Below are 14,832 nucleotides of genomic sequence, written 5' to 3'. Positions count from 1 at the left end.
GATCATCTGATAGATGTTGATTCATGATTTTGTAGTACTTGTAAATGTGTAGTAAGTTTTATTTGAGTACTTAGAGGGGTGCGAATCTTATTCCCTTGAGTACCTGCCCCCCGAAGTGTCTGTGCACGGCCCTGTAAATGTATTTAATTGACTGTCAGCTGGCCCATAGTTTAATAATATTCAGTTATTCATTATTATGAATTATCAACTATACCAAAGGAAAATATTCATGACAAATTGTCAGAAAAATACTAAATATTTAGTAAATATTCATTATAAATCATCTGTTAAACCAAAGGCCCATTTTCTAACAAGTTGTAAAACAAATACTAAATATTTACTAATGAATAATAATCAATTATCATTTAACTACTGAACTGTGTGTATTGTTGTGTATTTACTTTAATAATCATGCTGTTATAAATCAGTCCCATAATAAAACGACTCCATGTGTTTCCTCCTTCACTCCTCCAGAACGGCGTGTGCCTGCGGGACAAGGGGCGGGCCGTGCGGGGCCCTGCGGGGCGTGCGGGGCGGGAGGGGGGGACACGCCCTGCCCTCCGTGTGTCAGTGTCACCGGGTCCAGCGTCTGTCATCCGCAGACACACGCTCACAGGCGGGCAGGCAGGGCTGTGCATCAGAGGGGGAAGAACCGGGCGTCTTCTGACGGTGGAAGTATCCGAGCAGCAGGAGCCCAGGGGCGGCCGGTGGGTGGAGGCAGAGAGTCCGCAGCACTAACCCACAGCCTCTTTGACAACCCGCGAGAGGAAGGAGCCGCCCGCGCCGAGCGACGTCCACGGTAAGGTGCGTTTCTATCTCCCCACGTTTTCCTCCTCGTTTCAGCGGCTGTGCTGTGTGGGACTGCGGGGCTGAGCGGGGCTCCGGGCTGGAGGCAGCGGGGCGTCCGGGCAGTGGCACGCCGCCTCTGGAGCATCTTCCTCCGGGTTGTGGAGGCTCTCTCCGCCCGGGGAGGAGGATGCTGAGCGGGTGAAGGAGAACATGGATTCAGGGGGTTGTGGAGGTTTTATTTGTATCGTTTGTTCGTGTTGTTGTGGACGTGGAGGGTTGTGTTAGCACGTAGTCAGCGCAGAGCTGTAGCCGCCTCCGACGGCAGGCAGGGCGGCAGACACCGGGACCGGAGCCGCAGTCAGCGTGGAGGAGCCGCGGGGAGCGAGCAGCAGTTCGCCGCTACACGTCCGGAGCTCGGCCTTCAAAGGAACAGAGAACTAATACACATAATAAACCACTCGTTTCAGAGTTATAACTAAATATAACTGTATTTAATCAAATGTGAATTTCTTTATATTTAAACCCTTTAAATTGGCCCTGTACTCCGACAACCTGGGTCCATTAGTCTGACTAGGAAGTTGTTTAAAAGTGGAATTGGTTCATTTTCACATATTTATTTATATATATTAAAAGCATAAGTCAATAAAAGTTGTAATAATGGTTATCAACATCTATTTGTTATCAATTCCAGGCACAAATAACAGTTTCCATTTAATTAATACCAAAATACAAACCTGTTTCTGTTTTATTCCCTCTGATCGTTATTTAATCCAATTATTTATAGATTAAAAACTCAATAGAAAGTAGAAGACGTTGGTACCTTCCTTCCTTTTTAGTTTTTTATTGTAAAGGGTTTTGCCGGAAGTGGTGTGTTAACCATTTCTGTCTTCACGTCATCAAACGGAACGTGTTAGCAGGGATTTATGAAAACGATAAATTTGTAAATATTGTGATTTTTGTGGCGATCGAAGCGATAAATAACAGAAGAATGTGTGTGTATGTGTATAAGTGTGCGTGTGAGTGTGCATGTGTGCGTGCGTGCCATGTGGAGGCCAGTCGTTTGAATCACCTCCTCCTGGCTGATGTGTTCTGACTGGGATGAAGATGAGCCTCCTCATCATGAACGTGCCACTGGGCAGCAGCTTGAGTTCAGACCCTTGCCTCCATGTTTATTCATTTCTATATAATATGATCATCAGACCACAGACCCTGACATGTCTGTCCCTCACTGTCTCGTTCAGAACTCAAAGATATTGTGTGTCATGGGCTGTGAGCTGAAAACCAGCAGGTTCTAGTGATTAAAACCATTATTAAGTCCTCAAATGAGTTCCTCAGTCGTCTTCTATTGATGAACTAACTGACTAATCGTTGCTGCTGTATTTTTAAAGTGTTTGTCATCATTAATCATGTCGTAGATCTGAACTAAACAGGTTAACGACACTGATTATCTCCCTTTCATTCACACAAACATGCATAATTCAAACACAATAAGCCAATGGGGTCCCGGCCCTGATCAATATCAGACGTTTGTCTCGTGTAATTTATTCACCGTCTTCTTAATGAAGTCAAACCACTCGTGCTGAGTCAGGAAACTGTTCCCTTTGAAATATTTGAACACACGATGCCCCTGGCACATGTTGAATGAAACAAGTTCCATCATGAAATGTGGGGATATAGCTTATTTGATTCTATATATATAAACTCATATATAACATATGGTGTGAGCAGGTTTCCCTCCTCAGAAGCTGTTTTGGTGTGTGATGATAAATGCTGCTCGTCACTATCGCAGCTATAAAAGACCCGTGAGCTGATTTCTAAATCGGGATCACAAAAAGCTAATTATCACAGGGCGACCTATATTTTGTTCTCAGTTAAGTGTTATGTTTTCAAAGCTGTATTAAGTCTGATCAGACGCTGGTAGAAAGATTTATAAAATGATATACATGGCTGCTCTCAAAGTGGATGATGTTTTATTTTTCAGAAATGTTAAAAGTTGACAAAGTTGTGTTTCGTAAAAAAGATCTTGGCAGGAAAGATTCTTTGACAAATTGTTTTACAACTTAAGTCGTAGTAAGTCGGTTCAGCAAATGTGACAGAGCAAAATATCATATCACATCCTCTCATCCTGTCATGTTTTACCTGACCTGCTCTTATTTCAATATCATCTAATAGAGCCTTTCGCAAAAATATCAATATCTGCATTTATTTTTGCCAATATGTTAATAATATAATACATCAACTTTTATTTTAAAGAATAAACAAAGCAGAAAGTTCACGTTGAAGTGTATTTTACTTTGTAATATCAGTATCGGCCTGAACCTTAAATCTCTAAATGTTGCGTAGACGTGTTTCTTTTCAGTCGTCCTGTATGTTTCCATTCCTCAGAGACTAGTAACACAACACACTAAGTGCAGAGGTATGTCTCTTCTGCATCTTTGGTGTTGGGCCTCGAGACACGGCTGTGATATAAAGACTCCTCCTCAGCAGAGAAACCTCTTTTCAGTCAGTGCCTGTGTGGAGGAGCGAGTCCTGTAAAGTGTGCCACCTTCCTCAGCCTCGGATTGTTATCATTCAGTCTTGTTGATCGTGATGTAACATGTAACACATCATGCACACGTCTCTGTTTGGACATTCTGAGAAGTGCTGTGTAAAAATCCCCACATTGATTTGCGTCCTCTGGAGAATTCTTTTCGATGTGCGACAGTAAGTCCCTCAGTGAAACCTGCTGGTTTACTGTCGGCTTTAGAGGAAGGAAGTGCCTGTTAGGTGACACTTCATATTGATGGGCTCCTCCAAAGATCAACTCACGGGGGAACATCATCGGCTTTAAAGTCTCTGACATGTGAGCTCATGAGTCACCATCATTTGTATTTAATTTTTAGCGTGATTGTTGGACACATGATGACGATTCATCCTGAGCCTGACGTGGGATTTATGTATTTCGACTGCAAATATTGATTGTTTACGATATTGATAAATCTTGCGATTGTTTTCTTATTCGTAATTTGATTTATAAAATGTCAGAGAAATGAAAGCGCTCTCTGGGAATCGTGCACATCGATGCAGACCTCATCGACAGTTCACACAGGCCGAAGCTGTTCCACTTCATTCCATTCACAATCATACATTTTATCTGGCAGGACTGAGATTTACATGGCGCAATAACTTTAAAAAAAAACACTGGATGCTTTGTCGTTGCTCTAATTTGAATGTGTTGAAAGTTACAGATTGCTCTTCTGTGATCGGTCGTGCCGTCTCCTCCCCACAGCAGGATGTTGTGGTCTTGCCAGTCCGACCTGCGTTAGAGCTGCTGAATAGCATCTGATAAGATAAATGCTTTAATTCAAGAGCAACAAACTGAATAGTTTAGTAAAACAAACAACAAGCAGAATAATGCAGGTGTTGATTTAAAAAAAAAAAAAAAAAAGATAAAAGTAGTTCACGCACTGTGGTTGTGCCCTTTCTGCAGAGCCAGGTCTAAAGGAGGAGCGGAGTCCCTGCACCTGTGGTTCACTGGTTCTCAGGGGAACTCCCAGATAGGTTTGAATCAGCATTTGGTGCCAAGGCGGTGGATGGTGAGGATAAATGAGCAGGAGAAAGGGGCCACGGCAGCAACAGGGAGAGATTGTGTTGATCCCACGTTCACCCTGAGGATAAACCTTACTTTGTGATTTGGCAGGTCGGTTAAACTCCATCAATTCCACTTGGAAACACTCGGAGGTGAAAGTTGTCTCTTGCCACTTTAAATGGGAGGAAAACGACTTCATTGAAGGCTCAAGCAGATGTTGTAGATTACAGTCACCTTGCAGCACCCTCTTCATATGTGGTTCTCCTGAGCCTCCTGGCTTGTTAATAACCAGGGGGATATTGTAATGGGCTGTATGACATTGAACCCAACATACACGTGGGTTATCTGTTAACAGCGTGTCCATGGAAGCTAATGGAGAGGATGTTCGGTGTTGATTAATGCAGCCAATGACCACCACATACAGCAGCTCTTTCAGATCAGGGTGTAGGAGCCACTGATTTCATCAACCAGTGGAACATGTCCGCCTCGTCTCCTCTCGTTATCTTTACATTTTCTTCCACTATAATCAGTAGAACTCAAAAAAGTCCTCGCTTGTAAAGAAAGTGAAACAGGAAACACCCTGTGAGCAGGCGGATGTTACTTAAGTTAATCTACCAGTTACACAAACAATCACAACTACAATGACTGAAAAAATACAGAGCCTCAGGACTGTAATTTGTGTTTGCGCTTGTCCAATCAAACATTTGTGTATGAGAGCAGAATCTAAAGCTGCTCTCAAACATGCACTGAGCTCCAGTTGTACGTGAGAACACAAATGTCCGACTTAGTTGCTCCCAACATTTTCCAGAACTCTTTTTATTGCCAGCCTTCGAATAAAATGTCAGAGTGAGCTCATGTTAGAAAACAGCAGGACGGGAAACCGAAAGGACGCAAGTATCTCAGGATTGAAAAAGAGGAGCCCTGCACCTAGAAGACGTTAATGAAGTTGTCAACGTAGAAAGACAACCGGGTTCGAGAGCTATTGGTGAATTCTTCCACTTATAATCCTCACTATGGACATTGGGGCTGTTGGGTTCTCTTGCTATTTTAGGACTGATTGTGGATTATTCATAAGGACATCAGGACATTTACTTCATTGCGATGTTTCTCATTTTAGCTCTGCCGAAGTAGGAACTGCCCCAACGGTTTTATTTAAGCAGCCTATCAAACAAGGCATCCTCGTCTCCCCCCACACACACACACACACACACACACACACACACAAGACAAACAAGAGGAACCAGATTGTCTCGAGGTGAAGCAATGACAGGCTGATTGCCTGGACTTGCCCTCACACCCGAGCCTATCATGTCCTTTAGCTGCTGTAGAAGTCAAACTCTTTACGTGTGACATATTCTAAGTTAGTGTTTGTTTTTAAGGGAGCAACAAGGAAAAACCTCTTTGGCTAATTTGGAAAGAGATGTTTGTCTAAGACCCTGTTAGGTCGAACCTTGTTCTCCATATCAGGAACTTGTTGGATAAAGGCCGAGCCTCCTATACATCGACCTTGTGGCTGGCAGCCAAAGATACGCATACTTTCCTCCTGTACGTCAGTCTTTGCTCCCCCCCCCCCCAACTGGTTGAACAGAAATGGAAGAGCAGGAGCTTATTGGGATCATATCCTCCTCACAAACGACACAATGCAGCAGAAGTGGCCGTGGTGCAGAGGAGATAAAAGACTGCTTCAAAGTGAACGGTGCAGCCGCTCTTTAAATAACAACGCAGTCAATTAGCAAGTTGTTTTTGAATGTAAGGGCTGTTTTCCTCCCGAGGTATTTACTCCTGTTTTTAATGCCTGCTTTGATTCTGATGTGGAAGCAGCGATGAGTCAGAAGATTAAAGGGCAACGTGACTCACTTAATTATTTAAGTCATCCATCAAGGAAACTAAGCTTAATATTTGCCTACTGTGTCGACACTTGTCAGTGTGGTTTTGCTGTGGTAACGGCAGCAGGAGTCGCTGCCAATTTACACAGAATTGAGAAATACTACACAGAGGATGTGTTAGTCATGGATCGACCGTTTATTATGACAGGGTTTCTGCAGGTTTAAAGATATTTGACACTGACCAAAGTGTTTGCTGACTTTAACCAGACCAAATAACGCTTGAAATCCTGGAGCGATAACCACGTTTACCAGAAGAAAATCTGAACTGCACCACAGTAAACATTTGATCTCATTTTCGGTAACACATCAGTCACTCTTGCCCGAGCATGAACCACATCTTCACTCCGGTACCAGGAAGAGAGCAGCCTTTCTCATAATCTCTCCTCCTCGTCTGGTATCCAGCAGACAGCCAAAGCCGATTGCCAACTCTTTTTCTCTGAAACACACTTAAGGACATCTGACACACACTCACACACTCACAAACACACACGCATCAACAACAACAAGACTGTCCTTGGACAACATATTTGTCTTTTATTGACAGAAATTGGAAATTGGCAACAACCACTTAGCTGCATTTTTAAAGGTTCCATCGTTTGCCTCCGATAATATCACAATGTGATTGGAATGAGCTGTGTGTGTGTGTGTGTGTGTGTGTGTGTGTGTGTGTGTGTGTGTGTGTGTGTGTTTGGTGTTTGGTGTTTTGGGTTCCTTTGTGTCAAATAAGGTAAGATTACAAAGGTATAGAGTTAAATCTTGTTCTGTTTCTGTCCACTAGCAGCGTAAATCTGAAATAATCTGTGGATGTTCATGCCTCTCGTGCTCAACAACCATCAGTGATGTGGTGGTGGTTCTTCTACCTCGGCTCTTATCTGATGGATGGATGGATGGATGGATGGATGGATGGATGGATGGATGGATGGATGGATGGGTGGGTTGGTGGGTTGGTGGGTGGATGTGATACTCGAAACGCTCACCAATTGGTGCCAGAGCTGCTCTGTCATTAACTATATGAACCTGACTGGCAGCAACAAAAGGTGAAGCTATTGAGCACGTGTGTGAAGTACTACATTATTCTAAGTGCAGTGTGTTCACTGTAATCTGCCTTTGCACCAGATACCTGAATCACAATCAGATCAAATCACTCGGTCACAGATATTGGTTTCCATGCAGGCAGAGCGTGTGTTTGCTCAAAAGCATGGATGAGTCGTGAGTTAGAAGAAGTTGTGTGTCTGTATCATGTCACCGAGGTTTCCGTTTTACACTAATGCGTATTACTGATGTAATTAGAGCATGTGCACATCTTGGATTAAGAGCAAAGCAGTTATTAAGCAGTCGTTCACCCCGGTGCTAAGTGATCTGGCTTTTAATGTTATAATATTCACAGCATCACATTCATTACATTGGAAATCTTTATTGCTTCTTGCTTTTAATGGGTCAGTCTTCATGCCGACACACTGAGAGCGTCCAGTGTTCCTGGACTCTGCCAATCCCAGTTTAATAATTTAACATCACTTGTGGACAGAAGTTTAATCAACATGTAATTAATTAGCATCAACCTGACCCATTACACCCCCTGTAATTTGATGAAAACTGGAGGAAACCATCATAAAGTTCTTTCAGGAAAGGATCCGGCACTTTTCCTTTCCCAACAATATTTGTCCTGCGATGGGGACACGTCTCGTTTTTTAACAGTTACAACCAACCTTTGTTTTAACCCTTGGATACAAAAGCTGTGATTTGTGGTAATCAAAAACAAGATATTTAATGAATATAGCAAATAAACCTTTTTTTAAATATTTGCAGATAAAGTCTTTCACAGATATATCGTTGTTGACATTTATCCGTCATTGTCTGCGATTATTCCACCACCTACAGTGATGAATCATGATCTAGGTGAACAGCAAACATGGAGTGGTGAAGGCAGCTTGAAGGGGCCTCAGAGACATCCAGGTCCAGGCCTCTTTCCACTTTTGGAAAATGAGTCTGCAGGATAAGTGACAGTGCAGCTGTGGCCTGTGCCCCAGTCTGCCTCTGTGATAAGGGCTTGAAACTGCCTCACCAATTAAGGCCTGTTGCCATCGCCGCTGCATGTCTGCGTATGTGAGCTCATGTCGGGCTGCGGAAATCGAGGCTCTTTTGTCAGCCACTGTGTTAATGGCTTCCTCGGATCGATCATAAAAGACCACTGAGCTCTCTGCAGCTGGGGTTTGCAAGTCAGTCCAAGTGCATCCACAGTGAAAATCAAACAAATCCCACGGCTGTGTCCCAAAACACTCCCTCATTGACTTCTCCTCACACAATAAACACTCAATATATTCACTGGATAGTGAGTAATGCATCGAGACTGGATTCTGAAGGATGAATCATCCTTTTGCACCAGCACTAACAGGCGTGGCGTTGCAATAACGGTAATTGACGTGTCTGTAGCAGGAAATGCATTGTGGGAAACTAATTGATCATATTTCTGTTTAAATGTGACTTTAAAGTGTCATATTACAATTATAATGAGGTATTAATATGTTAAATAATGTTTGAAACTACTTAAAACGTATAATTTCTTTATCAGTATTGTTGTTATTGGTGTTTTAAGTCCATCTGTTTGAGTAGAGGCAATGTCCCCATGCACAACTTCCATAGTGTCCGTGAACTGTCACTTCCATAAATACAAATGAGTCTCAAGAAGATGGTGATAGTGTTTGCACTGAGGAGTCATTAGTATAGGCGTCTATACTGGAGTCTATACTGGAGTCTATACTGGAGTCTATACTGCTGGAACACTTTTACAACCAGTTTGACAACTGTTTAAATGAACAAAATATGTCCACTGGGTTACAAACGAAGCCTCAGTTGACGAGTTATTCGCAAGTTAGAAACACAAACCATGACATTTACCCCACTGCGCAGATCAACTCTACTCATACATCACTGCATTAATACTCCACTACAAAGCGATCTCACTTTTTCTTCATTTGCCTCGACCTTCTTTACGCAACTGAAAAGCAGCTGAGCACTAACTAATGAGCCACTACGACTTATATGAAATTATTTTATCGGAGGAAACCATCATAACTCACATCACAAGAAACACCAAAGGCAGATAAAGAGAAATAAAATGATGAAGATAAAACAAAACTGCTAAAAGGGGAGTAAGTAAAAGCAGAGCAGAAAGGAAAAGTTATCTATTGCACCTCACTAGTTGCATCTTCCTCTTACACACACTCTTCAGTTGAAGTGTTGTAATACAGAGCCTCACTTGTTTCAGTGCTTAAGACGACAGCTTTCAGGGAAGTGTTATTTTTTTTGTAAAGGTGTTGGAACAACTCGTTCCCAAAAGCGACAGCCTGCTTGATGGTGCCTGATTTCTGCAAAACGAGTTGCGGTGGTTTCGTTACTTGAAAGCAGTGCGCTGGGACTCGCACCGCGGTGACCACACGGTGCAGGTTCATGAACTCACGGGCCCTGGCACGGCATCCAGATTACTATTGCCAGTCTGGGCCTGAGCCTGGCGTAAACTGACGCCGCAGCGCCAAGAGGCTCCGTCACTCAGAGGCGGCTGGTGTAATTACAGCATCCCTCTGCCATCACACGAAATGTAGACAATGCACTGTTGCACGTGTTTGCCAATACACAGAAACACAAGCTCACACACACACACACACACACACACACACACACACACACACACACACACACACACACACACACACACACACACACACACACACACACACACAATCTCCTCTGGCCTGGCATCCGATAGCGAGCAGTGACCTTCATGTGTAGATTTGAAACTGGCTCATGTTTTCTACTTTCTTTAAAAGATTATATTAAAGAGACACAGCTTAAATCCTCGAAGCCCACGGACCAACATAATTAACTCTAATTAGATTAGCCTTTAGCTGCCTCGGGAAAAAAAATACAAGGAAGAGAAGACCTTCTAGTTTTTGTGCGGTAATGTAATCTCGGATAAGGGCTCTTAAAAGTGCTGTGCAATTACGTGGGTTTGTGTAAAAGGGCAGTGTCACCATCTCCTGTGCTGGAGCGGGGGAGTCGAGCTGGAAAAGATGTTTTAAGTGATTCATCGTCATGGAAAAAGTGATGTGTTTTTATTCCAAGGAAAGAATTCAGGGTTTGACTTGTTGACTTGAGTTCAGTCTACTGTTATTTTAAATTCCTCTGAACAGCTCAGCAACCACGTGTAGCCGTGACGATGTTGCAAGAGTGGTGTGATGTTTTTGCCTTTTAAAAAAAACTAAAAAACGGCACTGCGCCAATGGGTGTGGCTAAGTGACAATACGGCTACATATGGTGTTTTAAAAGAAACATTATCTCTGTCCAGACTTGTTTCGTAGCTGCATATCAGAAACAATCTCTCTGCAGACTCGCACACCTGAAATCTTAGTAGCAGAGGATACTACAAACTAGAATGATGCAAAATAAAGAGCAGGATTTTCAGTTCTTGGACAGACGACATTTTATTCATCACCCGTAGAGTCGTGACAGATTTGAGCCAATCAGGCAGCGACTGCATCAACGTTTCCAAACCTCTTCGTCTCAACTCTGGAGTTTTCAAACTAAAATGGGGCCAGAAGCATTTTCAAAGCTTCTGGAGTAATGTGGGCGCTAACTCATCAATTCATCCTCATCGTAAAAGTATTTCCTGATCATTTTAATTATGAGACAATCAGGGTTATGTTAGAATTAAAGTAGTCTGATCTTTGCCTGATAACAAACTCGTCTGTCGTCTTGGCGAATGGTCAAAATGACTCAATATTTTATCAGTGTCTCAAGTGCAAGTGATTTCTTTCCATGAGCTGATATATGTGATTAATCTAATCTTTATATTCATTCGTTACCCACGTCCACTCCCTCTTGGTAAAGAGACACGCACCTGCTCATTTTCTCTTTACTTGAGATTGTCCTCGACAAGAACCAGTAGAGACCAGGACAGAAACATTATCACGTAGTTAAGGACTTATTGATGATCTGTCTTTGACGATTGTACTGTGTATCTGGGAGAATCAGGACATGTTGGTTCTAGTGTTTGTTGTGGTTTCTTTTGAGTCTTGGCTCCTGGATGAGACTTGTTTGGTCCCGGAGTCTCTTCTGTGTCCTGGCTCGAGTGTACGTCAGCTCTCTGTGTTGGCAGCGGGATGTAAAAACGACTGCCCTTAGGAGTTGTACACTTAACTCCGCTTTTCAGGGTTTTTATTTACCCTGTTGGCAGTGTGCTATTAAGTGACTTTGACTTTGTGCAAGTTGACTTGTTCAAGTTGACTAATGCTACCTTAATTATTGGCTGCATTTTTGCAGCGTTTTACTCTTGCCATTTTTCCCACACTCCCCTCCCGCCTCTGTCAGCTTTTGTCCACTTATAATGGCTTTAGCCGGCGTGCAGCTGTAGTGCTCGATCCTCGCCTGTGTCTCCAGCAGCACTCAGCTGACCCACTAATGGAGGGGTGAGTGAGGAAGGGCCGGAGGCAGCAGAAGGGCCGCAGAGCTGCCGCTTAAAACAACCTGCCTCCGACAAACAGCGTGGACCTCCTGGGGAGAGGGAGGCTTTGAGGAAAAACACAGAAAAACCCTCAGTCAGAGAAGAGAAGACGAGGAAGCATGAAATCAGGCCGGAGTGCAGCAGCGTTGGCCTCAGACACCAGCAAACCTCTGCAGCTCAGCTCTCTTCTTATGCCACAACTTGTTGTGTTAAGTGCAGACGTTGTCCTTCAAATGTCAGAGATGGGACAAAATATCAGCGTTTGTTAAATGCACACAATTCGGCGACAGTGGACGTTAGCATGATTATAATCTTTTACGATGTCCGGTGGTTAAATTTCACACTGTAATACTAACCGGTGGGAATTTGACCGTGGTTAATCATCAAACTGGGAAGTGTTTCATCCCGAGACGCGGTACTTCGTCAAGATGGCGTCACAACCCGAGAGGCTGATCCCTTCAGGTTTTAGTGCTCGTCTTTGCCGCCCGCTGCTCTGACTGTTCCTTTCAAGTCATAATACAGACTTTAAGAAGGAGGCTGCCTCATTCATCAGGGAGAGGACAAGGTTAATGCTCACAGAATTTCTCTAAGCTTTATTCTGCTGATCCTTGGCAATCGGTATTAATATTAATAAAACATTAGATTTTGTTTTTATACTGCCAACAAAAGCCTGTGATTTTTAGCATGAAAAGAATGAAGGGAAAGAAAACATGCCGGCGGCCTCAGGAAGCAGAGGAGTGTTTTCATGCATGTCAGGAAACTGCACTGGGTCTGATGTTGCCCTGAATGATGCTTACTGAAAACCTGTGTTGCCTTTTTCTGATGTCTTGGATATTGTGGTCACGGTCCAACTCATGGTTCTCATTCTGCTTTTGACTCAGTCTTTCAACCTCTTATCATAGGATGTGTCTGTCTCCAATAAAGTGTGGATACCCGACCAAAGCCCAACGGTCAGCAATGGCCAAGGCCGGGTTCGGACAAATGTTTGATATTCATATATTCATATATTTGTGGTTGGGACACAAAAATATGAATTCTTGTAAGGATTTGATCAGGCTTGGTTATGTTTCTCTGCTTCTACTATCTGTACCAGAACTCAGGTGTCATCACACTGTAATATCCAAAGATTTCAAGCATTATCAGCCCAAATAATTGCTTTAAGAATCCAGTAAGGAAGCAGAAAGTGTTCTCTAATAGAAGATCACACTGTAGCTTCTGTTTCCCATGTTGCCTTGTGGGAGATAAAGGCCCAACACCATCAGCCAGAGTGACAGGCAAAGAGGTGGAGCTGTCGAGCCCTGGAAGAATACAGCAGTGTGTGTGTATGTATGTGTGTGTGTGTGTGTTAGTATCATGAATCTGGGTTATGTGCGTCCCTTCCAACACTTTTCCAGCTGCAGGAACATTTCCATTGTCGGGCATTAATCCGTAGTGACTCTCAGCCCCTCTGCCCTTGTCCTCGTGTCCACAGGGAATAACTGTGAAGCACAAGCTGGAATGTCAGGGGCCTCAGCAGAGGACCTTGACTTCGACCTTTTTTTTATTTCAGTGTCTGTGCATAGTAGAGTAGTAAATCTGCACATACATTACCTTGTCTGTATATTATACACCTTGGAAGAAAGGTTTTTAAATGAGGATTAAAGTAATTTGTGTGAAAGTGAGTCTCGGTGGGCGTTGCTTGAAACTCGGGCTTTAGTTTCTCTGACTGTGAACGAGTGGAGTATTAAATCCAACACACAACCTGTTTGTAAAGGGAGCGTAATTCAATATTGCATGCACAGACGGCAGAATGGATAGAAAGCAAGTAAATACAAGATGGTTTGTTATCTGGGCCACGTTTGGCTCAGGAGGATTTGGTTGCTGACTTCTGTCTTTGCCGGGAATCAGCAGCCCGGGGGGGGGAGGATGAAAGACACACGGTGGGAAAAAAAAAACTGATCTTGTGTACAAATCACTGCTCTGCTGAGTCACTGAAAGTGCTGATCAAGCGTCTGCCCGGACTTAATGTTGTGCTAATGTTGGCAAGTTTTTACATGTAGGCGTCCCAGCAGCCCCGGCTGTTTTTTGCAAGTTGGTTGGCAAACGTAAGATGTGACTGAACACGTCATGACTGTTCGCTTGTTCGGGAAAAGAGGACGATGCCAACCGGAGACACAAGGCCGTCATACACTGTGCTGTAGTCGTGCATCGTTGTCGTGGTTACACACAAATGCGCTGCAACATCTGGAGCATGGTTGTGAGCTGCAGACGGCGTGACACTGGTTTCTCATCGAGGCTGGAGGCTGCAGCGAAGGTCACATGACGAAGATGAGAACAAAGTCTGACATCGTAAATATGCGACATTGCACTGAGGTCATCGAATACAACCAAAGCCAAATAGTTAAATCTGGAATCAGATTATAAATCATGAAAATGTACGAAGTGCATTGTCTTAATTCTGCAGACCAACCATAAATTTAGTTTATGGTCTTTTCATTATAGTCCCTACACTCTGAATATGATGTACGTTTACATGAGGCGTTTTCTGCCTCCAAGCTCCAGTCAGGAAAAGGCACTCATTTCTTCAAATGCTTATAAAACCCTGTTGTTGTATTGTTATATCTGTGGGATCCAAACTACCGCCCTCTTCGCTGAAGGCCATCACAGTAAAAACTGTGAAATATATAGGTCTTACTTTTTCTAATAGATCTAACCTTTGACCCTAGCAAATAAAAAGACTGTCTGTTGGGTTGGGGTCTGGCTTGGTTAGTTTTCAGACGGGTTCAAGGTGAAATAATCGTTAGTCGCAGCCTTAGTTGTTGATTGAGTGCAGTTTGATTGCTTTTCCCACTGATGAGTTTCCAGTCACCTGTTGGCACAGAGGTCTCCCCCCTTGCAGAACTTATTGTGCAGATAAGATTCCAAGTGGAAGCAAATTGTTATGTAATTTAGATGATTGACCACAGATGCTCCTAATTCTGACCGAATCGAGCCGCGCAGTCTTCATCAGTGGACGGGAAAATTAAATATGCTTGTATTGGGGCCAACTGTTGCTTCTGCTGTTGCTTCCGGACAGTCTGTGTTGGTGAACAGTTCAGGAAACCTGGCATCGG

At 43.4% G+C, this 14,832-nt stretch overlaps 1 protein-coding gene across 4 annotated transcripts in view; it reads left to right on the top strand.

The window, feature by feature from the left end:
* The first annotated feature begins 579 nt into the window (after nt 1-579).
* The window catches only part of si:dkey-97m3.1 (fatty acyl-CoA reductase 1), a 39,497-nt gene continuing 25,244 nt past the window's right edge, over nt 580-14,832 (top strand). For 2 of the 4 annotated variants that reach the window (XM_035147561.2, XM_035147558.2), the window contains exon 1: nt 581-799. The gene's annotated coding sequence lies outside the window, so the exon portion shown is untranslated. Of the gene's footprint in view, nt 805-14,832 lie in introns of all 4 variants that reach the window. The other 2 variants (XM_035147560.2, XM_035147559.2) reach the window with 2 other exon arrangements.

Source organism: Hippoglossus stenolepis, chromosome 22 (genome assembly GCF_022539355.2).
Source record: "Hippoglossus stenolepis isolate QCI-W04-F060 chromosome 22, HSTE1.2, whole genome shotgun sequence".
Taxonomy (NCBI): domain Eukaryota; kingdom Metazoa; phylum Chordata; class Actinopteri; order Pleuronectiformes; family Pleuronectidae; genus Hippoglossus; species Hippoglossus stenolepis.
The sequence above is the reverse complement of the archived record's forward strand: the minus strand, read 5'-3'. Positions and strand labels throughout refer to the sequence as shown.